The sequence below is a fragment of the Panthera uncia genome (assembly GCF_023721935.1).
Source record: "Panthera uncia isolate 11264 chromosome B2 unlocalized genomic scaffold, Puncia_PCG_1.0 HiC_scaffold_24, whole genome shotgun sequence".
NCBI classification, from domain to species: Eukaryota; Metazoa; Chordata; class Mammalia; order Carnivora; family Felidae; genus Panthera; species Panthera uncia.
This window is the reverse complement of record NW_026057580.1, coordinates 50,381,812-50,409,595: the sequence shown is the minus strand read 5'-3', so window position 1 is coordinate 50,409,595 and position 27,784 is coordinate 50,381,812. Positions and strand designations below refer to the sequence as shown.

The 27,784-nt window shown below is 40.0% G+C and overlaps 1 protein-coding gene across 2 annotated transcripts in view; it reads left to right on the top strand.

Annotated features, from left to right (window-relative positions):
* The window catches only part of BACH2 (BTB domain and CNC homolog 2), a 353,470-nt gene that overhangs the window by 182,665 nt on the left and 143,021 nt on the right, over positions 1-27,784 (top strand). For both annotated transcript variants that reach the window (XM_049654004.1, XM_049654005.1), the window contains exon 3: positions 21,509-21,657. The gene's annotated coding sequence lies outside the window, so the exon portion shown is untranslated. The remainder of the gene's footprint in view (positions 1-21,508; positions 21,658-27,784) is intronic.

The following is a 27,784-nucleotide window of genomic DNA, read 5'->3' as shown; positions in this document are numbered from 1 at the left end:
AGAATTTGATAGATAACCCTGTCTGCCCCTCACTATTAAAATTATGCTATATTTGAGGTCATATTTTTATGGGTAAGTTGGCAAATGTATTGTTGTGTGTTCTGTGGTGGTAAATTTAAATGCTTATTTTTCAATTTAGAGCTTTCTTTTTCTAAGGACAGTGGCGCAAGACAATGATAGAGAACTTAAAATCATATCCCAAGTGAAATTTGAAGGAACTGGAAACAATTACCCAGAAAAAAAGACTTGGGGTAAAAAGAAATGGAGCCAGGAGCACCTAGGTGGTTAAATGTCCAAATCTTGATTTCAGCTTAGGTCATGATCTTATAGTCTGTGCAAAAACTCGAGCCCCATGTCAGGCTCTGCGCTGGGTGTAAAGCCTGCTTGAGATTCTCTCTGTTCCTCTCCCTTTGCCCCTCCCCTGCTTGCATGTACATGTGTGCTTGCTCTCTCTCTCTCTTTCTCTCTCTCTCTCTTAAAAAAAAAAGAAAGAAAGAAATGGAATCATGGTTGCTTCCTAACACATGTATGAGTGTTATCCTTCCTCTCACTTCTCTAGAGGGCAGACCAGTGTTTCTAGGCTATCGGGAGACATATTTGCCTAAGAGAGAATTCTCTAATGATATATGTAATGATAATTGTGCATATACTTCTCCAGAATTGACTTGGCTGCTTAGGAGACAGTACCTTTCTTCTCACTGAAGGTCAGAATCAGAATCAACCACTTGGTGGTCAAGTCCTTCAGGGTGGGTTGTATTAGACAACCCCGAAATGCCTCTCATCCTGCTGTGGTATTTGTAGGTATTTCCTTCATGGAGAGTAATGGAGTAGCTTTTCATTAATCATCTACTTGATTAAAATAATGACCTATTAAAATCAAATAAGATGAGGTGGCCACTTCTCCAGAGCTTCTGCTGTTGGTACCTGAGGATAATTTTATGGGACAAATATCTTTGAAACAGTCTAATGTTCCTGAAACTTTAGCTTCAAAATGTGAAAAGGTCAGTCCTTATCCGGAGGAAGAACAGAGAAATGTGCTGACCACACACCAGGACCAGTAAACCTCTGTCGTGTCTTCTCTCCTCAGAAGATCTGTTGCTTTGGTGGGGAGCTTTGGAGAGAACAGGTAGTGCAAGGTTGATGCAAGAAGTTTATTAACACCAGCAGAAAGTGTTGGTGCAATCTATGGTTATACCGCATGATAAATCTTAATTCCTTTGTGGCTCAGAGCCCCAAATGTTGGAATTTAAAATCTAGAAATGAGACCTTTTGAAGCAGATTTTGATTACTAAAACCAGGAAACTTGCCCCATCCTTCACTTTTCTTCTTGTTCAGTTGGTAACAGTAGAATTGCCACCCCCATCAACAGATAAAAGGACTGAAAAACAGGAAGCAACATGAAATGGTTTTAAATTACTTCGGGAAACTCCTGAAAGTGGGTGTAACATGTGTGGGCCTTTAAAATGAATCATGTTTATGCATTTGATGTATAGCTACTTAATTAGTTTTTACAGATCATCCTAACGTTTTTTTCCTGGCTGCATTTGATTCTTCCCTTGACATGTCTAACTGCTGTTGGTTTGGTTCCCACTGGTACCACAGAGTTGTTCAAACTAGCCACTGATAAATGTGTCACAAAGTATGTATGAAATAAAGAAATCACAAGAGATGAAAAAAAATGTTAATTAAAAAAAAATGTGATTTGCTTAGTTAGCCCACAGCAAGACCCTGATGTATTTGGCTGCAGAGCAGCTAGATAGGAAAAGATTTGGCTAACCTCTTTCAGTACAGTCTCCTCAAAACAACAGTGAAGGAAACCTTTTTGTGTAAACACCTTGATATTCTAAAAGCCCCTTGAAGCCACCTCCACTTCCTCACCCAGAGGGTCAGTCAGTGTCTGCAACACAGGTGTGTATAATCCACAAGTGCCCACCTATGATTTGCAGACTGCACAGCCCAGACCTTGATGGCCCCCAGGGAGACCTGGCCCTAACATTTGTGTGGCTAGGAACAAGGAAAGGCACAAATGAAATGCATGTACCATATGTCTAAACATGAAAATAGGATAAATCAGGCTAACTAGATGCATGAACTATATTCTGTCCATCTACCTTGATACTATGATCTTTCAGAAGGCTAGGTCTGAATTTAGAATTCTTCAGCTCCCTGGAGTTCCAAGCTAGAACATTGTAGTGTAGGGAGAGCCTGTGAACAACCCATCCCTTCTTTCCTGCCCCTTCTCCTCCCACTCCCCCACTCTGTCCCACTGTCCCACACTGCAGGGACCTCAGTGCATGCACGTGGATGGCCCAGCCTAGACTCTAAGGGCGAGAGTTGGCGTGTCCTCCAAGAGAAGCATCATGGCATGGCCGGTGCATGTGCAGCATCGACATTTCAGTAGAGCATTTTGCCAATTTTGCCTGAATCTTCATGTTCAGCCTCTGTTCCTGTTCCATTCTGCATGCCCCATCTCTCCACAAACATCCAGGTGTCTAATTTGGGACCTGAATTTAAAAACTGCTTTTAGTGCCCATCACTCAACCCCTTCTTTTGTCCTCTCCAGAAAAAGTCATCTTCTTAATAAAATAGTGAGGGATTGTAACATTTTGGGAGAAATAATATCACAGGACCCTTGATCTCTGAAGATCGCAAATCAAAAAGCCTGTGGTGTGTGTGGTCCCTCCCTTGCCACTTTCTCAGTCATTGACCAGGCCCCTTAACTTCTCTGTATCTCCTATCCTCATCCATGAAAATGGAGAATAATTAATTCTTGTTTCTGAATACTTCAAATGGATGTTTTCAGGATAAATTTCTAAGTATATATATGAAGGGCAATCAAAATATCCCATCAAGCCCCCTTTTAGTAGAACTTCATTTAACAATCCAAGAGCTTTTTTATTTAACCAATAAATATGATTCAGATTTCCCTAAGTTGACAGAAAAGCATGAAATCTGTTTCTAACAGATGTTCCCCATGATCCCCCAAATGTAAACATGTTTGCAAGACGATAGTGAGACAACCTGTTTACACAAGGAAGTACTTTAAAAAGCAAACACAAAAGCATCACCCAGAGCAGTCATTGTGATCAAAGTGCCGTCAATTATTAGGGTGTAAAGGGAACTGATGACTCAACTTAGCACCACCGCGGTCTCCAGATTTCAGTTTCGTAACAGAGTTTCTTTTCAGGAATATTCTTCATTTACACACAAATCCGATTTTCTTTCTAAATGTTTCTCGATTTTTGTCAAACCGAAATACCAGGATCCCTTCAAAAGATGACTCCGATACCCAGATTATGCTCAGAGGAGCATCATACGGACACGTTTTGCCTTGGAGAGCTGGGGCTTTTACGGGCTGGGATCTTGGTGCCTGAGAGGAGGATCAAGGTCTTCTACACAGCAGCTCCTGGCTCTCTTACACCTCCCCACTCAGTCAGACGTTGCATAGAAATTCTCAGACTGCGTAGTGGTAGAAAATAACTTTCTGAATCAATCAAAGTGTGATATTTTGATCCTTTCACATGCCTGGGTATTCTGGGCAAATGCATACTTAAATCAGTGAATCATGGATCAAGATGCTAAGTAGGTCTCTAAATGCTGGTTGGCTGGAAATCAGTTTTTAAACCTGAAGCAAATATAGTCGAATAAAAAATATATATTAATTTGTGTCAAGTTTAGTAGTTTTTGTGTGAGTAACCACCACTGTCCCTCCAAGAAATGTACATAGGGAGTCTGTCCTGAAGTAGAAGGGTGTAGGTAGGAAGTATCTACATGAAAACCCATAAGAGGTCTCTGCTGATAGGAAGGTTCTTTTATAAGGTTCCTTCGAAACCCCTTTAGGATGTGGTTTCCCATTGACACAAAACTTTAAACTTTATTACTTTGAGAATGGTGAGGCTAGACCCTGTAGCATCCTTACCTAATGATACCCACTAAAAAGACCTAATGGGATAGACTGAGAACCTGACTTGTCTTTATAACAACGCTTTGTGGAAAATAGGCTTATGTTTCACAGTGTATACTGGAGCTCTAGGAATTTATCTCCTAAATTATTGTATGGTCTGTCAGAGAATAGGAATGCCACTAAGACTATGACCCAGAAGCAGGAACATCACCCAGTGCCAAGGGAGGAGAGACTACTAGCATTGACTTCTTTTTGCAGTGCAATTTAAGGGTAGAATTTATAGGCTGAGATCTACCTGTGCTTTGGAATACTTAAAAATATTTAAGACTCCAGTCCACAAAAAGAGAGAAACATAACTAACAAACAAGGTTGCAGGATAGAAGGTCAATATACAAAAATCAATTTTATTTCTGTACACTAATAATGAAACAATGAAAATGAAATTAAGAACAATTCCATTTGCAATTGCACCCAAAACAATGAAATATTCAGGAATAAATTTAACAAAAGAAGTGCAAGGCTTATACACAAAACTACAGAATGCTATGGGAAGAAATTAAGAACTAAATAAATGGAAAGACATCCAATGTTCATAGATCAGAAGACATAATATTTTTGGAATGGCAGTACTACCCAAACTGATCAACATGCATATTCAATGTAATCCCTATCAAAATCCCAGCTAGCTTTTTTTGTGGAAATTGACAGGATAATTTAAAAATCCATATGGAAATGCAAGGAGCCAAATTAGCTTGAAACAATCTTGAAAACAAAGTTTGAGAACTCACTCTGTGATTTCAAAATCCTACAAAGTTACAGTAATCAAGACAATGTAGTCATAGGACAATGGAATAGAATTAAGAGTCTAGAAATAAATCCTTATGTTTGTGGTCAAAGTTGTTCAACCAGGGTGCCAGGAATATTTGATAGGGAAAGAATAGTCTTTTCAATAAAAGGTGCTGGGACAACTGGATATTCACATGCAAAAGGATGAAATTGGACCCCTACCTTACACTATACACAAAAATTAATTCAAGGGGCACCTGAGAGGCTCAGTTGGTTAAGCATCTGACTCTTGGTTTCTGCTCAGGTCGAGATCTCATGATCGTGGGATCGAGCCATGCATTGGGCTCTGCGCTGACAACATGAGGCTGCTTGGGATCCTCTCTCTCTCTGTCTCTCTCTCTCTCTGTCTCTCTCTCTCTCATTCTGCCCCTCCCCCACTTGTGCTCGCTCTCTCTCTCTCTCTCTCTCAAAAATGAATAAACATAAATATTTTTAAATTTTTAACTCAGATAATAAAACTAAATGTAAGAGCTCTTACTAAATGTGAACTAGATGTAAAACTCTCAGAAGAAAATAGGAATAAATCTTTGTAACCTTGTATTAGACAAAGTGTTTTTAGATGTGACACCAAAAACACAAAAGAAAAAAAGAAAAATAGATGGATTGAGCTTTGTAAAATTAAAAACTGCTGTGTTTCAAAAGAAACCACTAAGAGGGGTGCCTGGATGGTTCAGTCAGTTAAGTATCCAACTCCTGATTTCCGCTCAGGTCATGAAATCATGATTCATGAGATGGAGCCCCACATCAGGCTCCACACTGACAGCATAGAGCCTACTTGGGATTCTCTCTGTCCCTCTGTCTCTGTCCCTTCCCCTTCTCATGTGTTCTCTCTCTCTCTGTCTCTGTCTCAATATAAATAAGCTTTAAAAAAATTAAGAAAATGAAAAAGTAATCCACAAAATGGGAAAAGATATTTGCAAATTGTATGTTGGATCAATGATTGGTATCACAATATATAAAGAATTCTTACAATTTAACAGTCAAAAGACAACCCAATTAAATAATGGGCAAAGGATTAAAAGCATTTCTCCAGCAAATACATACAAATAACCGACAAGTGCATGAAAGGGTGCTTAATATCATAGTCACTAGGGAAATGCAAACCCAAACCACAATGAGATTCCACTTTACCCTCACTAGGATAGCTAAAGACAGGAAGATAGTAATAAGTGTTGGTGAGCATGTGGAGAAAGCTGAACCATTGTCAGTTGCTGGTGAGATTGGAACATGGTGCAGCCATTTTGAAAAGCAGTTTAGTAGTTCCTCAAAATGTTAAATATAAAGTTACCACATGACCTAATGTATTGGTCAGGGTTCTCCAGAGGAGCAGAACCAATAGGAGATAGATATATATAGATATATCTATATCTATATATATCTATATGTATATAGATATATATAGATATAGATATATCTATATATAGATATATCTATATATATATATATATTTTTTTTTTTTTTAATTCAAGTTAGTTAACATACAGTGTAGTATTAGTTTCAGGAGTAGAACCCAGTGATTCATCACTTACATATAACACCGACTGCTCATCCCAACAAGTGCCCTCCTCAATGCCTATCACCATTTAGTCCATCCCCCTCCCCCCAGCCACCTACCCTCCAGCAACCCTCAGTTTATTCTCTGTATTTAAGAGGCTCTTATGGTTTGCCTCCCTCTCTGTTTTTATATTATTTTTCCTTCCTTTCCTCTGTGTTCATCTGTTTGGTTTCTTAAATTCCACATATGAGTGAAATTGTATGATATTTGTCTTTGACTGACTTATGCTTTGTATAATACCCGATAGTTCCATCCACATTGTTGCAAATGGCAAGATTTCATTCCTTTTGATCACCGAGTAATATTCCATTGTTTCTTCTTCTTTGTCCATTCATTAGTCGATGGACATTTGGGGTCTTACCATAAGGCTATTGTTGATAGTCCTACTATAAACACTGGGGTGCGTGTGCCCCTTCCAATTGGCATTTTTGTATCCTTTGGGTATCCTGTGGGCATTCTGTATCCTTTGCACTACCTAGTAGTGCAATTGCTGAGTTGTAGAGTAGTTCTATTTTTAACTTTTTGAGGAAACTCCATACTGTTCTCCAGAGTGGCTGCACCAGTTTGCATTTTACCAACAATGCAAAGTGTTCCCCTTTCTCTGCATCCTCACCGACATCTGTTGTTTCCTGAGCTGTTAATTTTAGCCCTTCTGACAGGTGTGAGGTAGTATCTCATTGTGGTTTTGATTTCTATCTCCCTGATGATGAGTGATGTTGAGCAACTTTTCATGTGTCTGTTACAGAAAGATTTATTTTAAGGAATCGCCTCACAGTTGTGGAGACTGGAAAGTCCAAAGTTCAGAGGTAGCCTGGCAGGCTGAAGACCTAGGAGAGAGCTGATGTTGTAGAGCAAGTCCAAAGGCAGTCAACTGTCAGAATTCCCTCTTCCTTGGGAGAGGTCAGGCCAGTCTTTTTTCTTAAGGCCTTCAATTGATTGGATAAAGCCTACCCACCTTATGGAGGAGAATTTGTTCTAATGATTTAAATATTAATATCATCTTAAAAATACTTTCCCAGCAACATTAAGATACGTTTGACTAATATCTGGGTACCGTTGCCTAGACAAATTGATCCATTAAATTAGACATCACATACAGGTATATATCCAAGAGAATTCAAAACATATGTCCACACATATCAACTGTACTTAAGTGCTCATACCAGCTCAAGAGTGGAAACAACTTGTATGTCCACCAACTGATAAGTGAATAAACAAAATATGATATATACATACAATGGATTATTATTCAGCCATAAAAAGGAATGAAATATTGAAACACACTACAACATGGATGAACTTTGAAAACATTACACCAAGTGAAAGAAGCCAGATAGAAAAAGCCACATAGTATCTGGTTCCATTTATGTAAAATGTGCAGAATGAGCAAATCCATAGAAACAGAAAGTATATAAGTGGTTGCCAAGGGCTGAGGGGAAGGGGAAATGAAGAATGAATAACTGTGAATGGGATGGGGTTTCTTTTTGGGATGATGGAAATGCTTTGAAATTAGTCAGTGGTGATGGTTACACAACTCTGTAAATATACTACATACCATTGAATTATACACTTTAAAATTATGAACTCTGTGGTGCATGAATTATATTTCAATAAACCTGTTAAAAAGATATTTAAGACTCCAAGCATATGTGGTCTCAGCTACCTAATAGATAGCAGCAGGGGTTGCTTCTGTAATGCAGAATGGGAGCCACCTGGGTGGTCAGTCAGTTAAGCATCTTGGCTTCAGCTCAGGTCATGATCTCACGGTTCGTGAGTTCAAGCCCTGTGTCAGTCTCTGTGCTGATAGCTGAGAGCCTGGCACCTACTTCAGATTCTGTGTCTCCCTCTCTCTCTCTCTACCTCTCCCCTGCCCATGCTCCGTCTCTCTTTCTCTCTCTCTCTCTGTCTCTCTCTGTCTCTCTCTGAAAAATAAGAAACATTAAATAAATTAATTAATTAATTTAAAAAATGCAGAATATATGCTGAATCCCATAAATGAAAAGCTAGAGAGGGGAGATGAGAACCACCATTTTCTAGGCACCTCTGTGTCTCAGGAACTGTGTGTGTGTGTGTGTGTGTGTGTGTATACACATCAGCTCATTCAATCGTAGTTAAAAATAAAAAAAAGTCTTACAAGTTGGTATTATCATCCTTATTATTTTATATTGGGAAATTGAGCCTTTTTTAAAATTAGTGGCCAAAGTCAGTCAGCTAGCAAGTTGGGATTGGACTCAGGTCTGTCTGACTTCGGGCTCATTCTCCTCCTACTGCACCATACTGCTGCCAATGAAGAAACCCTGTCCCTGACTGGACAGACCACATGGCCTGCTGCTTAGCGTGGTGGTCACATTGTTCCCAAGGGTTGAAGGTATGAAAGGCTGAAGGATGCTTTTGGAGAAAAAGCAAAGGAATTAAATACAAAACAGACATTGTTACATTAATGGTAAAGATTGTCACGTTAATCCTCTGGGATGCTCCAGGGACCCAGTAAGACAGAGGCCTGGAGACAAAGTGAATTCTTTTTTGGAGCTCATTTACAGTGGGGGATTTTTGCCTAGGGTCTGTAGGCTCATAGGAGATCCTTTGACTCCTTCCCAGTTTGTGGAAATATTTTGTATATATGCATCTTTTTATGGGGAGAAAGTCATCGGTTTGTTAAAGGACCTATGACAGGAGTAGGTTTTAAAAAATTAGTTTAGATGTTTCTCTTAAAGTGCCAGGCTAATTTTCTGGCTGTGCGATAGATTGTGTTAAATGGTCTGGCACTCCTAATTTTTGGAATAAAAATGAATTCTTAGTGAATGATCTCACTGCCTGCAGTGCTGTCTGATTCCATCCTGGCATTTGATAGAACTTGTTAGGGGATTAGGTAAGACAGGATGTTGGTACATTTGAGGTCATTAAACCAAGAAGGGAAGAGGGGAAAAAAAAAGAAGTCTTGCTAAATATATTGTGGAGTTGAACTAAATGCTGAATAGCTAAGGGACGTTCTTTGTGCTCTGTGCCAACACTTTTAAACCCTGCTTAGAAGCAGACTGGAGTGGCGGAGACAGCTCCATCTAGATGCAGCACATTGGTAAATGCCTATCTTTCCAAGAAAATACTGTTTTACTTGTCCTTTTATGGAGGAAGCATGGAAGGCTGTGATTTCCTGGGTTGCATAACATTTTTGTGAGCAGATACAACTAGTAGAGAACCTAGAGAAACAACAGGCTACCTTTTCACCCGGAGGCCAGCATTCTCACAGTTCTGATTGCAAGACTGGGAGAATCATGGAGAATATGCCACAGAGAGCCTACTATATATGAAAGGTTTTGTTAGATGAAATATAACCCCCAAAGCTTATTTTCTACTTGTCTTTTCCTTCAGTCTTGTTTTGGGGCGTTCATCCATCTCATTTTGAATTTATTATTCAAAAAATACACTTAAAAATGTATTGGATGAGGGGCGCCTGGGTGGCTCAGTTGGTTAAGTGTCCATCTCTTGATTTCAGCTCAGGTTATGATCTCATTGTTCATGAGATCAAGCCCCGTGTAGGGCTCTATCTGACAGTGCAGAGCCTGCTTGGATTCTCTCTCTCCCTCTCTCTCTGCCCCTCCCCCACTTTCTCTCTGTCTCAAATAAATAAACATTAAAAATTGTTTTCATGTATTGGATGAGTAATGGTGATGGTTGCACAGCAAAATTAATGTACTTCATTCCACTGAACTATACACAAAGATGGGTAAAATGGTAACTTTAAAAAAAATTTTTTTATTTACATTCAAATAAATTAACATACAGCGTAATATTGGATTCAGGAGTAGAACCCAAATTCATCACTTACATATAACACCCAGTGCTCATCCCAACAAGTGCCCTCCTTAATGCCCATCACCCATTTAGCCCATCCCCCCCCAGCCACCTCCCCTCCAGCAACCCTCAGTTTGTTCTCTGCATTTAAGAGGCTCTTATGGTTTGCTTCCTGCTCTGTTTTTATCTTATTTTTCCTTCCTTTCCCCTGTGTTCATCTGTTTTGTTTCTTAAATTCCACATACAAGGGAAATCATATATTTGCCTTTCTCTGACTGACTTATTGCACTTAGCATATAATACACTCTAGTTCTGTCCATGCTGTTGGAGATGGCAAGATTTCAATGTTTTTGATCACTGAGTAGTGTTCCATTGTATACATTATATACCACATCTTTTTTTTTTAAGTTTATTTATTTTGAGAGAGAGAGAGAGTACAAGTGGGGGAAAGCCAGAAAGAGAGGGAGAGAGAGAGAGAGAGAGAGAGAGAGAGAGAGAGAGAATCCCAAGCAGGCTCCACACTGACAGCATAGAACCTGATGTGGGGCTCAAACTCACGAACCATGAGATCATGACCTGAGCCGAGACCAAGAGTCGAATGCTTAACCGACTGAACTCCCTAAGTGCCCCCTACCATATCTTCTTTATCCATTTGTCAGTTGATGGACATTTGGGCTGTTTCCATAATTTGGCTATTGTTTATAGTGCTGCTATAAACATTGGGGTGCACGTGCCCCTTCAAATCAGCATTTTTGTATCCTTTGGATAAATACCTAGTAGTACAATTGCCAGGTCGTAGGGTAGTTCTGTTTTTATAAATGATAACTCTTATGTTTTGTGTATTTTGCTATAATAAAAACATGCACTGGATGATACAGAGGGAAAAGCCATTCACCTTTGAGATGGGAATTCCAAGTATCTTTATGTGATAAATATTAACCTCTTTCCTCTGTGTGATATGAGCATGTAAGTAATCAGTGAAAGCTTATGTGGGGTGAAAATGCTCACTGAAGCACTGTGTGGTCCCAACTGTGACACTCACTCACTGGCTGTGGGACCTGGGACATGTATCCAAAGCAGATGGTAAGTCCTCATTAAATGCTGCTTTCTCCTTCCCAGCCTCTCCTCACACCACAGTGTCCTCATCAGTAAAAGGAGGAGGTTGAACTCACTGGTCTCCAAGGTCCTTTCAGCCCTGCTGATCCATGCTTTATGAAAAAACAGAAACAAAAATAGGTCTGCAGAACAGCATCCAGTCTGTACAGATAACTGCAGTCCCCTGGGTATAGGCATAGCAGCTTCTGCAGCATCTGACTTTCGCTGGCCTCTGCTCACTATTTTATCTTTTCCTCAGCCTGCAGAGAATCATCCATAAGCTTAGAAAGGGGAATGAGAAGAAGAAAAGATTGAGGTGGCCCAAGACAGAGGGCTGGGATGAGGGGCCTGGCAGTGGGTGTCAGGCTGGGTGCAGTGCCTCCACCACAACAAGATCAGAGTTGGCTCCAATGGTGCCATGTGGTTATGGGTGCCATGGGATTCTGAGCCACGGCCCCAGATTCACTGAAGGGTATATGACCACAGTGAGATTAAGCACAATGATTTTTATATAAAGCAGGTGGTGGCAGGAACATAGAGACTATAGATCCAGAGAGAGAAGCTAAGTTTGTCATGTGAGGAAAAGGCAGCAGGTAGCAGAGCCTGTGTGGCCGAGGAAGAGGCTTATGAGGGTATGGGATGGCAGCTGGAGGGGAGGGTAAGGGCAGGTTTGTGGCCAGAGTCTCCAGTCATGGTTCAAGCTAGAAGCAGGTGAGATCTGGCTATAATAAATCAAAGCATAGGTACGGCTGTATGCTGAGTCTTGGGAGTCCTCCTAACACATCACCCAATCTGGGGTGATCCTGCGGACTTTCAGTGCCAAGAGGGAATTGAAAACAGAGAAGCCACTTACCATCACAGTAGGAGTGGGCCAGGTAAGAAATGACGGTGTTGGCAGTAGAGATGGAGAGGGGTGGACAGATTAGAGATAGAAGTTGAAGGTAGAATCCACAGCACTTGCTGATGGATTAGATGTTAAGAAGTGAGAGGAAGAGAGGAAAATCAAAGGTAACTCCTAGGTTTTTAGCTGGAACAACTGGCTCAATGGTATTGCCTTTTCCTAGAATGGTTAATGACACCCCTCTTGAACAACATATGCCTCGCCTGTCTTCAAGGCCGATGGCCAAACTTGTTGTGACCCTCACATCCACAGTGAGCTCTGTGTGGACCTCACCAGCCTCACTTGGGGACAGCCCACCAGCACCTTGCCTTGTGTGAGACCTTCCTGGCACCGACACCTGTGCAGCTTGGGAGTCAGGGGGCACCTGCCCTTGACAGATGAGGCCAGCAGGCATTTACAGCTCCCAAAAGGGGTAGGACTCTGTAGGCTTTTCTGGCTGATAGAAGAAGCACAAGCAGAGCCAAAGTTCTCAGACAATGGAAAGGAGACAGATAGCCCAGATCAAACCTGGTCCCAGTATCAAACCTGGGAGAAGTTGAGGCACTATTGATGCCCATTCAAGTTCTCAGGAAACTGCCCTTCACTAAGTTGAGAAGCAGGCTCAACATGCATACCCATCTGCATTCTTGCAGATGAACTTAATCATTGACTGTGTGATTGCATGGGTGATCTTTAACATAAGGAGGGAAAATATAGTACTTGAGCCCTAAATGGTACATTGTAGCCTGCTTCAGGCCTTCTCGGCTTGGGTATTGCCAGGGATAGTCATGCTCTTCTGAGACTGAGACCCAGAGTGAGATTCCTCATACGGTGTTTTCACCGCCATGTCCCATGACTGAGAACAGGTATCCAATGATTTAACTCAGCTTTAGAGAATGATCTGGGTCATTTTTTAATAAGCTACCTGGTAGTACTTTTATTTAAAGAAACTGCAGTAGAAAAAAAAATTATTTAATTCTAATTAATTCTAATTTAATTCTAATGTGTGAAATGTAACTAACAAGTTAATTAATTCTTTTTATACAAATAATCAGATTACGGTAGGACCCACAGCTTTATCGGGTTACTTTGACATTTTACTGGTAGCATGTGGGAAATTGATAATGTTTCCTTTAGGAAGAAGGATATAATCTCCCCAAATTATAGTGGATGATGGTGTTGTAGAGGAAGGGAGGAGCCTTTAGAGTCAGGTGGACACAGATTCACATTGCGTGTCATCCCCTCCAGTAGTGTGACCTTAGCCAAGACATTTATCCTGTCTGAGCCATGGTCCTTTCATCCAAAAGATGAGTTAGTAATACCTGCAAAATTCCTAGTGTAGTTCCCAGCACACAGAAGTTCTCAGCAAATGGAACTTTATTATTATTATTATTATTATTATTATTATTTTAATGTTTATTTATTCTTGGGGGGGGGGGAGAATGTGAGTGCGGGAGGGGCAGAGAGAGAGGGAGACACAGAATCCAAAGCAGTCTCCAGGCTCTGAGCTGTCAGCACAGAGACTGAAGCAGGGCCGGAACCCATGAACCACAAGATCATGACCTGAGTAGAAGTCAGACACCTAACCCACTGAGCCATCCAGGAGCCCATATTATTATTATTATTATTATTATTATTATGTGTAATAATAATAATAATAATAAATAGATGCCAGTACTTTTTTATAATATAAAGTCCACAGAAACCCCAAAAATATTTCAGGTTGTGTATTTTCGACACTGTTTCTTTCTGGCTTTTTCTTTTCTGAATTGTCAATGGCAAATAGTTCTGAAATAGCACCATCCACCTATACTAGAGGTGAAAATTTGGACAGTCCACTGTATTTTGGGAACTTAAACTCATCTTGAATATCAAAGAAGTGAACTTTCTAGTTATAATTCTCCAACTAGAATAACTTGGTCCCAGCATCTGAAATGTGTAAGTGGAAACTTTCAGAGACGTTTTCATCTTAATTTTCTCCATCCTGTCTGAAATGGCTGCGTCTTTTTGGGTTGTAACAAGAAAAAAAAAGAAAAAAAAGCACATTTCCTTGCATCACCTTCCCATGCCAGTAGAGCAAAACACAAAAGCCACAAGATCTATGATTCAAAGGTCTTCTGCTTTATACAAGTGACTATTTAAATTGCTTGAAATGTAGATTTTTTAAAAATTCATCTCTGTAGTTTCCAAAAATTAACCCCTTTCTTTTTAAGCCCCTCTGGCCATAAAATGGTGTGTGACTACTCCACTTAGTGTTTCTGAGTATGAATAAGGATGCCAGAACCACTCTCAGTTTACATGTTTAACGCTAATGCTGTCACCAAATTTTTACTAGTATTGTGTACAGCATAGGACCAGTGGAACATTTGCGATTTGACCTTTTCTAGCCGCTGATAGTCTCTAAATGAAATTTGTGCTTTGGAACTAAGTTTTGAATTCTTGTTTTATTTTCTGACTACTGTAATTTATCTTTGTACTCAATCCAGAGAGAAAAAGTGATGGGAGTGTGCATTGTCTGTGTGTGGATGTGTAAGAGTCATTTATTAGCCCCTCAAATCAGTAGTCCAACTTTGGGCAGGGCACCAGAGTGGCATTTTAAAGTTAGGAGGTCAGATTGCCTCGATGGTATCATCAAGTACGACACCACTGGGATACTGAGCAAAACCGAGTTATTTAGCTCAGTGAATATTTAGCTCAGCTGAATATCTATCACTCAGCTCAGCAAGTGATAATACTGTGGAGAGAATCAATTTAAAAACACTGTATCCGAGGGTATGATGCCTTTGTCCTTTTAACTTAAGCAAACCTGGATTCAGGTTCAAACAAGAACATAAACCAATTCTAAATGTTTTGTTTGTTTTTTTTTTTCTCTGTATCATTCAAAATTTCCGTAAGGCAAGAAGAGGTGGTTAGCAAAGAATTGACAACAGGAGGACAGGGGAGGCAGTATTGGAAATTGGAAAAGCATGAAACCAAACGACTTTTATGTTTCTTAGAAATGATGTTGTTGGTATTAGATTTGTGATAAAATAGATATGTAGATAAAAATACCTCCACCTGTAATTTCCTAGGGAAAAGCAAATAGGGTTTTGTTCATTACATCCCATTAAAACCACTAGGAAAATCTTAGCTGAGAGTTGAATTGTAGAGACAAAGATGCAATCAGCCTTACTTATACAAGAGGTACCTTCTAGAAACCCTGATCATTTCACTGCTAATTGGTATCAGCGTGCCTTTGCCCACTGCTTGCAGCTCGAGATCCACTTGTGCTTTTATGACTGTTGCTGTAATTAAATACCATTTACTTTTTCTTAGGCTTAAGAATGCAGGTCCCACTGACTTTTGCTTTTAAGTGGATTTATGTTTGTGCAAGAGGGAATTACATACAGAAAATTTCCCATATCTGGGATATGTGACTTTACTTGTAAGTGAATGAACAGTAATCATTCAGATATCTCTTTTTAAACTTTCCCCAGCTTCTCTAACAGTAAATATGAAGAAATGAAAAAGCCGTGCTTTCGTGCTTAGTGTAGCATTACCATATCTACTCACCCACCTTTTCCTAAGCACAGTCCTGTGAACCACTTCAAGGTTTTGTGAGGTCTTCAGAAATCAGTCTAGCTAAGAGATGCCACAAGGGCAGGAAGTGTCCATGGCTCTCATTCACCATTGTTTTAAAACACTTAACTGGTGCCCAGCACCCAGCAGGAGGTCAGTAAAAACTTCTTGAATGGGTGTCGTCCTATGGGCTTCTGGGGTCTGAAGTGTATCCAAAAAACTAGTATGTAAGGCAGCCTAAAGCTGCACTGTCCAATAGAATCATTCTTTTTTTTAAATTTTTTTTTCAACGTTTTTTATTTATTTTTGGGACAGAGAGAGACAGAGCATGAATGGGGGAGGGGCAGAGAGAGAGGGAGACACAGAATCGGAAACAGGCTCCAGGCTCCGAGCCATCAGCCCAGAGCCTGACGCGGGGCTCGAACCCACGGACCGCGAGATCGTGACCTGGCTGAAGTCGGACGCTCAACCGACTGCGCCACCCAGGCGCCCCTGCACTGTCCAATAAAGTGACCACTAATAGCATGTGGCTATTTAAATTTAATTTAAATGCATTAAAATTAAAATCCAGTTCCTCATGGATTAAAATCCAGTTGTACCATGTGCATTTACTGAGTATTAATATGTGGCTGGTGGCTGCCATATTGGACAGCACAGATATTGAACATAACAGAAAGTTGTATTAGTGCTTCTAGAATATTATTAGTAGAGGCCTAAGTTAGTGGCTCCAATCTTTTTAAAGTGAAATTCCCACGTGACCATGATGTGCACTCATAATACAAAAAAATAGCCGTTTCGCATCTCTCCCCCTCCCCCCAACACTGTAGGAATCCAGAGGTGGCTATCTCTTTGAAACTGAAAGCCAAACAACAGTGGGGCTGTTAGCAAGACTGACCATTCGGGTGGTATATACCTATTTGTCTACACTACTTGTTAGTGTGTGAAATATCTGTACTGGTTAATAAACAGCTGCTGGCAAGCATGTATTGAATACCTACTGTATGCTAGTCCCTGGGCTATTCTAGACGAAGAGGCACAGTCCTGGCCTCCTGGAGCACATGGTCTCATGGGGAGAGCTCAGATGGCAAAAGGTAATAAAACTTAACATATAAATAACTAATAACAATGCAATGTGTTCAGTGCCTTGGTCGGGATATGGAATACTGTGAAAATCATAAGAAGAGAGAAATCTGTAATTGGAGTTTGTAAGAAGGAATGGAGGCTGGAGGAGGGCTGGCAAGATGCCCTTTTCAATAATAATAAAAATAGGTACTGTTCTACAGTTTAAAAAAAAAACTGTTCATAATAGAGAAATAAAGCCTATTTTTAGAAATGGAAAAAATAAGTAAATAAAAATAAAAATTTATTTAGAAGCCGTCCCCACCCCCAAATCAATCAATCAATCAATCAATCAGTCAGTCAATCAATCAGAGCTGCTGTTTCAAGCTCCTCCAGTACCTCCCAAGAGGCCCTGGCCATTCACCTAGGATCCCCCAACCATCCCTTAATCTAGCGAAACGAGTTTGCTGATGTCAGTCCCATCCCTGCGAGTGGGAGACTCCTCAAGAACCCCCACCCCAGCTCCAGAGGCCTCAGATTGGTGGGCACTGCACTTGGCCTCCAGGAGAGACTTGCTTCCAAAGAATTATTAGGGCTGTCTTTCACCACCATGGCCAAGTCCCAGATCACAGAACCATTGGCCTCAAGAAGACCTTAAAATCATCTCATCCTATGCATTCATTGTTACTAAAGAAGCAAGTCATGGAGTCACCCAGGTATTTTGTGGCCAATTTGTAGATAAAACCTGAGAGTCTCCTAACTTGGTGCTTTATTTTTTGCCTTATCTTCCACCTGTCAGTTTCCTTAACCATGAAATGGGGGTGGATATCTTTATGCCTCACAGAGTTGCCAATAAAAAGAATAATGATATTGTGTCCTATAGTTTGCAAAAACCCTTTTGTATACCTTCTCATTTAATCTATTTAATTCTCACAAGAACCCGTGAAAGATGTTAGGCTCAGAGGCAGTGAATGGCCTCCCCAAGGTAACAAAGCTGCTGTGATCCCAGAGGTCTCAGTCCCGTAGGGCTTGGGAAACTATACACTCTTGTAAATGTAAGATAACATAACCACATGGTATTACTAGTTTTTAGTTTGTGGTATTTTGCAGTTCAAGATTTAGTGACATTGAAAGTGATAACTTTGTTCAAGCAACGCATTTTTTTTTACTTTGATAACACGCCAATTGCACAGACTTTGGTTCAGCATTAAAACAGAAGTGGGCTGCTTCGAAGTATATTTTTAAAATGAGAGAATCCAAATTTGTAATTAGCTTCAGAAATGCTGGTTGTGCAGTTTGAGTATATAAAGAGCTTCTGGTAATCATTTCTGTTATTAGTGGTAGCTTATTTTATTTTTTGTATTTTCCCCCAAGCAATTAGGCATTTTGGAAAAAAACAAAGTATGTTCTTTGAGGGGTCATTTCCTCTTACTGCTTTATTTTTCACACCTTATAGTCCTGGCATACTTAGAAAATTAGCCACATATATGACTGGCAAAGAAAAATCATTTTGGAGCCACTCTACTTACTTGACACCTAATTGTCAGGAGAATGTTATTTAAATTATAAAGAGAAGCCACAGTGAAGGAAATGATTCACTTCTTGATACATCTTTTGTCTTTTGATTTTTTGATAATTTTTAAGAAACATCCCTTACTTTTAGATAAGATTATTGGGAAGATCAATTCAACTCACTCCCAAAATAAAATGGAATCTTTTGCCTTTCTTTCTTTCTCTCTCTTTCTTTCTTTCTTTCTTTCTTTCTTTCTTTCTTTCTTTCTCTCTCCCTCTCTCTGAACCCTAGCCATTTTACAGTATATACTATATTCTACTATACAGAAATTGACTTTATAGACAAGGAAAAGAGTGGTGTTGTTTCATTCCATATAACAAAGAAGTATCACTTCAATTTTTTTTTTTACTAGCATATGAAAATTGTGGTATTCTCTACACCAATTGTCCTGTAAGGATAAAAGGAAAAGAGAAAGAAAAATTATTAGACAAAACTATAAATGAAAAGGAACTTGGGGTTGTGAGCCCTGACTTTATCATTACCAATTTATATACCACATTTGGGAAGTCACATTTGGGAAGAATGTATCTGTGTGTTTGTTTTTTGGAGTATATATCCTGTGTGTATCCTCATGTCTTTTCTGTGTATACACTGTTTTGTGTTATACAACAGACTCCCAACTCTCTGTGGTACTCTAAGAGATACGGCCTCCCTCCTGTAAGTATAGGACCTTCAAAGCATTTATTATTATCTAGAGTTTTCTTGGATTTTATCTGTGTCATTTCCTCTGCTGTGTGTAGATGCTAGAGAGGGTGCTAACAACAACGAAAAAGGGTAAAGGCAAAGTCTGTGGTTTATAACCAGACTTGGAGCCGTGGTAATAAGACACTAGGCTTGAATAGCTCTTTGAAATCCCAAACTTCTAACTGCTCCAAACTTATTAGAGTGGAACAGTGATTGATGAGTGAGCACATACTTTCAAATTCTGCAGCTACCAGTTTTAATACCAGCGCACACTGAACGAGGTAATGCACACAAGGTACCCAGCACCAGAGTTGACACATCGTAAGCACTCACAAGGGTTAGCCATTATTATTAGCTTGTCTGATTTCACTTTGTCTTCACATCTCTTCCTGTTCTGTGATAGCCATGCTGAGTAGCAGCAAAATGTCCAAGAAATACAAAAACGCCAAAAGGAAGGGAAACACCAGTCCTCAGTAGCCTGGAAGCAGAATTTACCAGCCCACAAATAATTAGCAAATGATTGTCTTCTCATGATAATGTGTGAATTATTTCCATACCACTTTCAAACTTAGGACCCCATGGACAAGTGACAGCTCCTCCGTTGCCCAGATCTGACTCAGTCTGGTCTAATGAGGTTCCAGTTGATGGTAAACTCACATTAATCCCATTTCTCTTTTGTTATGTGAGAGACTATGAGCTATTCACTGTCTTCTGTGTAAGAAAAACAAAAATAAAATCTCCTAAGTATGATTATCATTGATTAGAGCTTTGTTAAGATGTATGATATGCAAGTGTATTTTTTCCTTGCCTATGATAATGTGGGTAATTAAACAAATTAACCAGGCACTCATGCTGTGTTAGGAGTGTAAATTGGTATGGCTTTTCTGGAAAATCATCAAGACCCTTAAAGTTTACACCAGTTGACCCAATAATTCTTGTTCTCAGATCCACCTAAGAAAGTATTCAGAAATTCAGACGATCTGATACTCAAATATGTCCCTCGAAGTGTCATTTGCATTAACAACGAAAAAAGTAATTCCAAAAATGAAATCATTAAAAAAAAAAAAACCTTTTCTAAGTGGGATATAATATTACATAGACATTGAAAAGCATGTTTTTGAAGTGTTTTTAATTACTTGGGGAAACGCTCACATTTGTGTAACACTGAATGAAAAGTAGAAACAAAACTCTTGAGTTTTTTGTGTATCTGAAAAGAATACTGGTCTGCAAGCTTTTATCCCCAATTCTGAATCCAAAAGCATTCAAAAATCAAAAGGGTTTTTTTGTAACTTCTTTGGTAGAAAAACCTGGCCTGAACCAATGTGAGATTCTGTTTTATCCACCTTAATAGGAATATGCATTGGTTTTGCTACAAAAATATTACAAAATATGTCAGATTATGGGGTGCTGCTCCAGACCCTTATGGAATATTATGTGATAAATCATAGTTGCATCAAAATAGTTTTTAGAAACGAACAATTCTGAATTCAGGAACATATTCTGAAGCTCAGGAGTTTCGGTTAAGGGTTATGGAATTATACAACAAAATATCATTAGTGATTTATCAGGTCAGGGCTACAGTTGATCCTTTTTTTTCCTTTATTTTATTTTATTTTAATTCCAGTTAGTTGACATATAGTTATCTTAGTTTCAGGTGTACAATATAGTGATTCGACACTTCATATATCACTGGTTGCTCATCACGGCAAGTGCACTCCTTGATCCCCATCACCTATTTCCCCACCCCCCTCCCACCTACCTTCCCTCTCCTTTATTCATAGTAGTTAAAAGTCTGTTTTTTGGTATTTTTTCTTTATGCTTTTCTAATGTTCTGCAATCAGCTGGTATCAATTTAGCATTAGAAAAATGTTTTAAAAATAATCATATTTAGGGGCACCTGGGTGGCTCAGTCAGTTAAGCGTCTGACTCTTGATTTTGGCTCAGGTCATGATCCCAGAGTCATGGGATCAAGCCCCACATCAGGCTCCATGCTGAGCATGGAACCTGCTTAAAATTCTCTCTCTCTCCCCTCTCCCTCTGTCCCTCTTCCTCGCTTATGCTCTCTCTCTAAAAAAATTTTTTTAATAAATATAAATTTTAAATATTATGTGAATAAACATATTTAAGGCATCAGAGATTCATCTCATCTCAGAATTCCCAAATGTATCCTTTGTTCCTGTATCTTCCTGTTATTGCAGCTGCATGTGTCTTTTAAACCAAGGTGTTCTCATTTGTTGAAAGGAAACATTCATGAGATTGGACATGGGTCTCATAACTGCTTTTGGGTTCAAAGAGCTCCCAGTGAGGGATGCTTACCTACAGGAAATATTCACCAAACAGGGCTTCCCCGTGGGTTGAGCTCAAGTATTATTACTATGGACCATTTTATCATGTTCTGTTTATGTGGAGTAGTCAAAAGGCAAACAGCCAGAGGCATAGCAAGTCAGATTCTGTCATAAAAGTGAGGGACACGGTGTGGCAGGATAGCAGGAGGGGAGGGAGAAATGTTAACCTGCAAGGTTTACTCTGCTAATGGACAGCTCTTCCCCCCTCCCCATTCAGGTGGACACTCACTGACCTGTCACAAGGTTGCCCTGCAAAGCTTTGGGGTCCATGTCTGAATGGATTGCTGTAGCCTTCTCATCTCTCCCTTCGCCCAGTTCCCTGCATCCTAAGACTCGAAGCCAGCACAGAGCCTGGAAAAATTACATGTAAGTTGTGACTGAGGTTTCTTTCCTGGAACCAAACAATGGTAAGAATTTTCTTAGATGATAATAACAAGTAGCCTAAACCCACATGGGTTACTTTTCTTTTAACAAAGTATCTCGAAAATGATAACTGAGGAAGGGAGCAGGGATTAGAATCTTCATATTGGTGCCTCCTTAATGCACTGGGTCTTTAACTTGCACCAGAATCACCTGGAGGGCTTGTTAAGGTACAACTTCCTGGGCCTCATGCCCAGAATTTCTGATTCAGTAGATTTGGGGTAGGCTGGGAAGTTGCTGTTCAAACAAGTTTCCAGGTGATGCTGAAGCGAGTGGTCCAGGGACTCTGCTTTGAGAATCACTGCTTTAATTCACGTGTAACTGAAAGGATGAACAATAAAGGGAGAAAAATATATTAAATATTCACTCTTAAATGTCACTAAATTAAGATATTTAGTGCTTTACTTAACATATTGACTCATGTCTCAAGAAAAGAGATTGTGGGTGCCTGGGTGTCTCAATCAGTTAAGCATCTGACTTCAGTTCAGGTCATGATCTTATGGTTCGTACGTTCAAGCCCCACATTGGGCTCTGTGTGTGGAGAGCTTGGAGCCTGGAGCTGCTTCAGATTTTGTGTGTGTGTCTCTCTCTGCCCTCCCCCCCCCCCCCCACAAATAAATAAACATTAAACATTTTTTTAAAAAAAGAGAGAGAGAAGGTCTTCTTAGGACCATCACATTTGAAAGTCCAGCCAAGTAAATGCTGTTATTCTGTACCAGCTTTAGAGTCAATAATACTGGTCATTCTTTGTCCTTGGAGTGCAACAAGGGTCTCAACTGTGCTGTTTTTAGGCTAAAATGACAGCTACAGTCTTTTTGCAGGTATGCTTATCACGTTTTAGATACACTCAAAAGGGAAGTCTTTTTTCCCCCAGATTGACAAATGTATTGCTGCTTTTCAAAGTGAATCATCATACTATTATCTTTCTTCTCATACACTTACATGGGACTCAATTTACAAAGCACATGTGGGAAGGGAGACACATCTGTGATAAGTAGTCCAGGTCATCAAGTTCAGGTTCTTGTGGGGTTCTAAGTTCTCAGGACTGACATATTTTGAGGATCAGCATTTTGAGGATCAGCATTGGCTTTGGAACATGCCAATCACCTCTCCACTGAGGACAAGAACAATTTATTCCATGTTAATAGAAAAAAGTGGAAGATTTTGGCTCAACAAATGCACATTTGGATATATGTGAGCATACATGCAAATGTACATATGTGCCTATGAATATATATGCACTTGTATATTTCTAGCTTTCATTGTAAGAATTTTAAACATTTTTTCTTTTGTTTCATTGAGTCGGTGTGAGGATAAAAATAGTGTGAGTGATGCTGTCCAGGAAATGTATGAGAAATTTCTGGGCATTTTAAATCTGTGGATAAGCATTGTGATTTATAACATTTTACTTGGATATGGTAAATGTTCATTCAGAGGAGCACTTAGAACATACAGTTCTTTTATTAGAACTCTCAAAAATTGAGAATAATCACTGTTCATAAAGCGGTTCTAAAGCAGACAGAATGAAGGAGCTTATCTATCGCCTAACCATTAGCAGAGCCAGAGATCCTGGAGGTACATGTAAGTGCATGTATTTAAACTAAAAACCACAGAATCAGAAAAATAAGGCAAAAAGGTGATAGATGATGAAAGACTTCTGTAAGGACTTAATCTAGAGCTGCCTTCTCGGGGCTGCCCAAAGGGTAACACGGATGGTAAGAGGGCTGATAGAGTTGTAAGTGATATAATTATGTCTTCTGACTCCACCCTCACAAACTGTAACATCTCTGTCACGCACTGATTAGTTATTCTGCACAGCATCCTTGGAAGCAAGCTTTTCAGTTTACGAAGCATCTCCACCATGATATGGAAGAAGTAGGTTGGATCAAATGCTCCTTAATCCCCTTCCTCCTTTGGCATCTGCGAGTGTCCATGTTTACACATCAGGTTTTCCTGTACGATCACCTTTGATGTCAGTCAGTTTCATGGCCTGGGGAGGGAAGAAGGCTGCTCCAACACCTCAGGTGACTCGCCTCAGGTGACTCAGTGCTTGAAGCTCCTGCCAGATCTGGCACAGCCTGCCTAAATCACTCCCTGCAGCCTGGGGTGAAGCCCTCGGGTCACCAAGTTGTCTAGAGCGTCTCTGTAAAAGTGCCGTGCATGTGTGGGGACAAGGAGTATGGGAACCCTCTCTCCTTTCCACTCAGTTTTGCTGTAAACCTAAATCTGCATTAAAAACTAATTTATTTGTTAATTTAAAAAACCTAAATACCAAACAGTACGACAGTTCCTAAAAAAAATTGAACATGGAATTACCATATGATCCGGCAATTCCACCTTTGGATATATACCTAAAAGAGCTGAAAGCAGACTTGGACAGGGGCACCTGAGTGGCTCAGTCGGTTCAGTGTCTGACCCTTGATCTCGGCTCCGGTCATGATCTCATGGTTCATGGGATCAACCATGGGATCCCGTGGCCCATGGTTCATGGGATCTTGGTTCATGGGAATTATCTCTCTGCCTCTTCCCCACTCATTATCTCTCTCTCTCTCTCTCTCATTCTCTCTCTCTTTGTCTCTCTCTTTCTCTTTCTCTTAATATAAATAAATAAACTGAAAACAGAGACTTGGACAGATGTTTATGCATTCATGTTCCTACAGCATTATTCACAATAGCCAAAAAGTGGAAGCAACCCAAATGTCCACCAGCAAATGAATGGATAAGGAAAATGTGCTATATACACACAATGGACTATCATTCAGTCCTAAAAAGATATGAAATTCTGACACATGCTACAACAGAGATGAACTTTAAAGATACTAAGTGAGATAAGCCAGACACAAAAGGACGAGTATCGAATGATCCCACTTATATGAGGTACCTAGAGTTGTCAAACTTAGAGCCAGAAGATAGAATGATGGATGTCAGGGTTTGAGAATAGAGAGGAACAGGGAGTTAGCATTAAATGGGTAGTTTCACTTTGGGAAAATGAAAAAGTTCTGGAGATGGATAGTGGCAATGATAGTACAACAATGTGAATGAACTTAATGCTACTGAATTATACTCTTTAAAATGGTAAATGCTATATATATTTCACCCCAGTAACAATTAATTAATGATTTTTTAAAGGTATTTATTTTGAGAGAGAGAAAGTGTGAGCAGGGAAGGGACAGACAGAGAGAGTGTGTCGGGGCGGGGGGGCAGAGAGGAGAATCTCCAGCAGGCTCCTCACTGTCACGAGCAGGAGGGTGGCAGAGAGAGGGAGGGAGGCAGAGAATCCGAAGCAGGCTCCGCACTCTCAGCACAGAGCCCGATGCAGGGCTTGAACTCACGAACCTTGACAGCATGACCCGAGCTCAAGTCGGACACCTAGCTAATTAATGATGTTAGGCGCCCCAGTTAATTAATGATTTTTTAACTGAATTTCAGAGCTCACTTGCCTTCCAAGAATGCTGTGCAGAATAACTAAAGGAGCTGTTACAGTTTGTGAGGGTGGAGTAAGAATAGATGGCTGTGTCCCTCATACCTTCCTCAGCCCCATCACTTTCCCTGGCACCCTTTGGGCAAGGATAAGGGATCTGCAGAACGTATACTTCACTCTTAGGGGTGGGTTTCCCCTCAGGGCAAGGACACATTTGTCAGAAACTGCCAGGGAAGTTTGCCATAAACGACTATAATCTCTACCAAATGTCATTGACAAATGCAGGAAAGCTGTTTCACTGTGATGGAGGGAACGTGTACCCACCTGTGCTCCTATAGTGGGGCTGCTCCAGTTCACCTGAATTGTGTGTTCATGAATGAGTCCAAGCACAGTGCACCATAATGCACAGGCTTATGGCCCTCCATGCATAGCTGTGACACAGAACAGGTCTTCATCAGTAGAGGTGGACATTGGGGCACAAACCAGAGAATATGGACTTGATTATGTTATAGCCACTGATTGAAGCCTAGTAGAAAAAAGGAAAAGCTGTAGAAGAAAATTAATAGCAAATAATTCTCCTGCAATGGAGCCTCAAATTATTATAGTGCCTATTTTACATACTCCAAATGAAGTCTCATTTACCCCTCATCACCAAATCACTGTAATACCCATAAATCACAGATCAATTTAGTGAGTCCTGCAGTTCTATGAGGAATATGCAGGACTGAACTTACTAGGTTAGTCCATTAGAGCCCTACTTTGGGGGGATTTTGCTTTTTATTCTATGCTTCTTGAAAGCTGGACTTGGAGAACAATTAGCAAATTCTCATGGGGCCCAGTAGCCGTGTTTTCTTCAGACCTCTTGTACTACCTTCAGACCCTGCCCTTGGGTCTGACCAGGGCTTATAATTCCTGAAGAGCAGTGCGTAAAGACCCACAGTTCCAAAAAGCTCAGGAACCTCTGTCTGAAATTTTCCCACTTCTTCTTAAGGATGGAGGAAGAAATAATCGGGATAATCAGGATTATGTGTGTGTGCATGCACATGCATGCATTATATATTGTATACATATACATGCATATGTAGGTATTTGGCTTAAGGGAAACGAATAACCAATAAAGTCATCAAAGTTAAAGTACAATATGTATAAATCAGTCCCATTGTTCCTACCCTGACTTTCCAAACCTGCTTAGAAACGAACTCTCTAGGTGATGGAGAGAGGACAAAGGTGATGGAGGACAGGGCAAAGTAACAAAGGTTTCAGCTGCTAAGATATCAGAAACTGGAATTGAAGGTTTTTATAGAAAAGAAAATCCAGGGCAGCAAGTCTGAGAGAGAAAAGTCAGTGCTCATTCATCCTTGACATCCACATGCGGCTACCCGCTCCCTAAGCTTGAGTTGAAATGACAAGGATATAGGATTAAATCAAAATAAATTCAACCCCATGAGTTCAGAGATCATAATTTTTAGAGGGACACACTGACACGGTTTTTCCCCAGAGAAGACCAGGAAACCAAGTCGCCCAGATGGAATGATATAAGATAGAGAATACTAACAAAGATAGACCCTTGGGGGCTCTCCTTGTAGGCTCTCATGTCTCCTAGGAATCAGATTACCTCGTTCCAGACACTGAATTCATGTTTAGTGATGGCTTAGCTACCTGGAACCCAACAAACCAGAATCCTGAATTCACTAACCTTCATACTTCCCCACCCCCACTCAAACCCCTCCCGCACACCCCACCCTACCTACTGCACACATCCCACTTCCCTTTTTCTGAAATAGAGATTCAGAAAACAAGATAGCTTCGGTTTTGTAAAGATGGAGAATAAACCCTGGAGGATATCTGTAACTGATGACACTGACCTGCTGAATCATTGAAAATGGTTAAATGTTTTATAATTAAGAAAAGAAACTGCTTTTGAAAGATTTTCAACAAAAAGCACTTTCTAGCTGTCAGTTAACCAGAAAATTGAAACAAACAAGAAAATCTTCTTATCCTCAATTAGTCCAGTTAAAGAGGTTTTATTAGACTTATTTTCATGCCTTAATTAATAATCCAAAACTGTTGATTTACAAATATATATATATATATATACCGTGTTTATTCTTCTTGAAAAACTGCAAGGTTTAGCTTTTACCACCTTTCCAGTGCCAGAGTTTAAATTTCAGATATTCTCCTTATGTTCATTATTTGGAACCCTTTAAAGTTTGGAAGCACTTTAAAAGTGGTACTATTAATGATATTAAGAGTAATTTATAAAATAATTTTATGAACATGTATATTTCATTCTTATAGTCATTGGGAACCCATTGGCATCGTTTTTTTGTTTTTGTTTTGTTTTGTTTTGTTTTGTTTGAGAGAGAGAGAGCATGAGCAGGGCAGGGGCAGAGAGAAAGGGAGAGGGAGAGAATCCCAAGCAGGCTCCTCACTGTCAGCATAAAGCCCAATGCAGGGCTTGAACACACAAACCGCAGATCATGACCTGACCCAAAACCAAGAGTCGGACACTTAACCGACTGATCCACCCAGGTGCCCCAGCATTAACAGTTTTGAAGCCAATTCTTTTGTGTTTTTTTAGAAAGATTGTATGATGCACTTATTTGTAGCATTTAGTGTTAGGATTATGTTCTGCTCAGAGCATCATCAAAA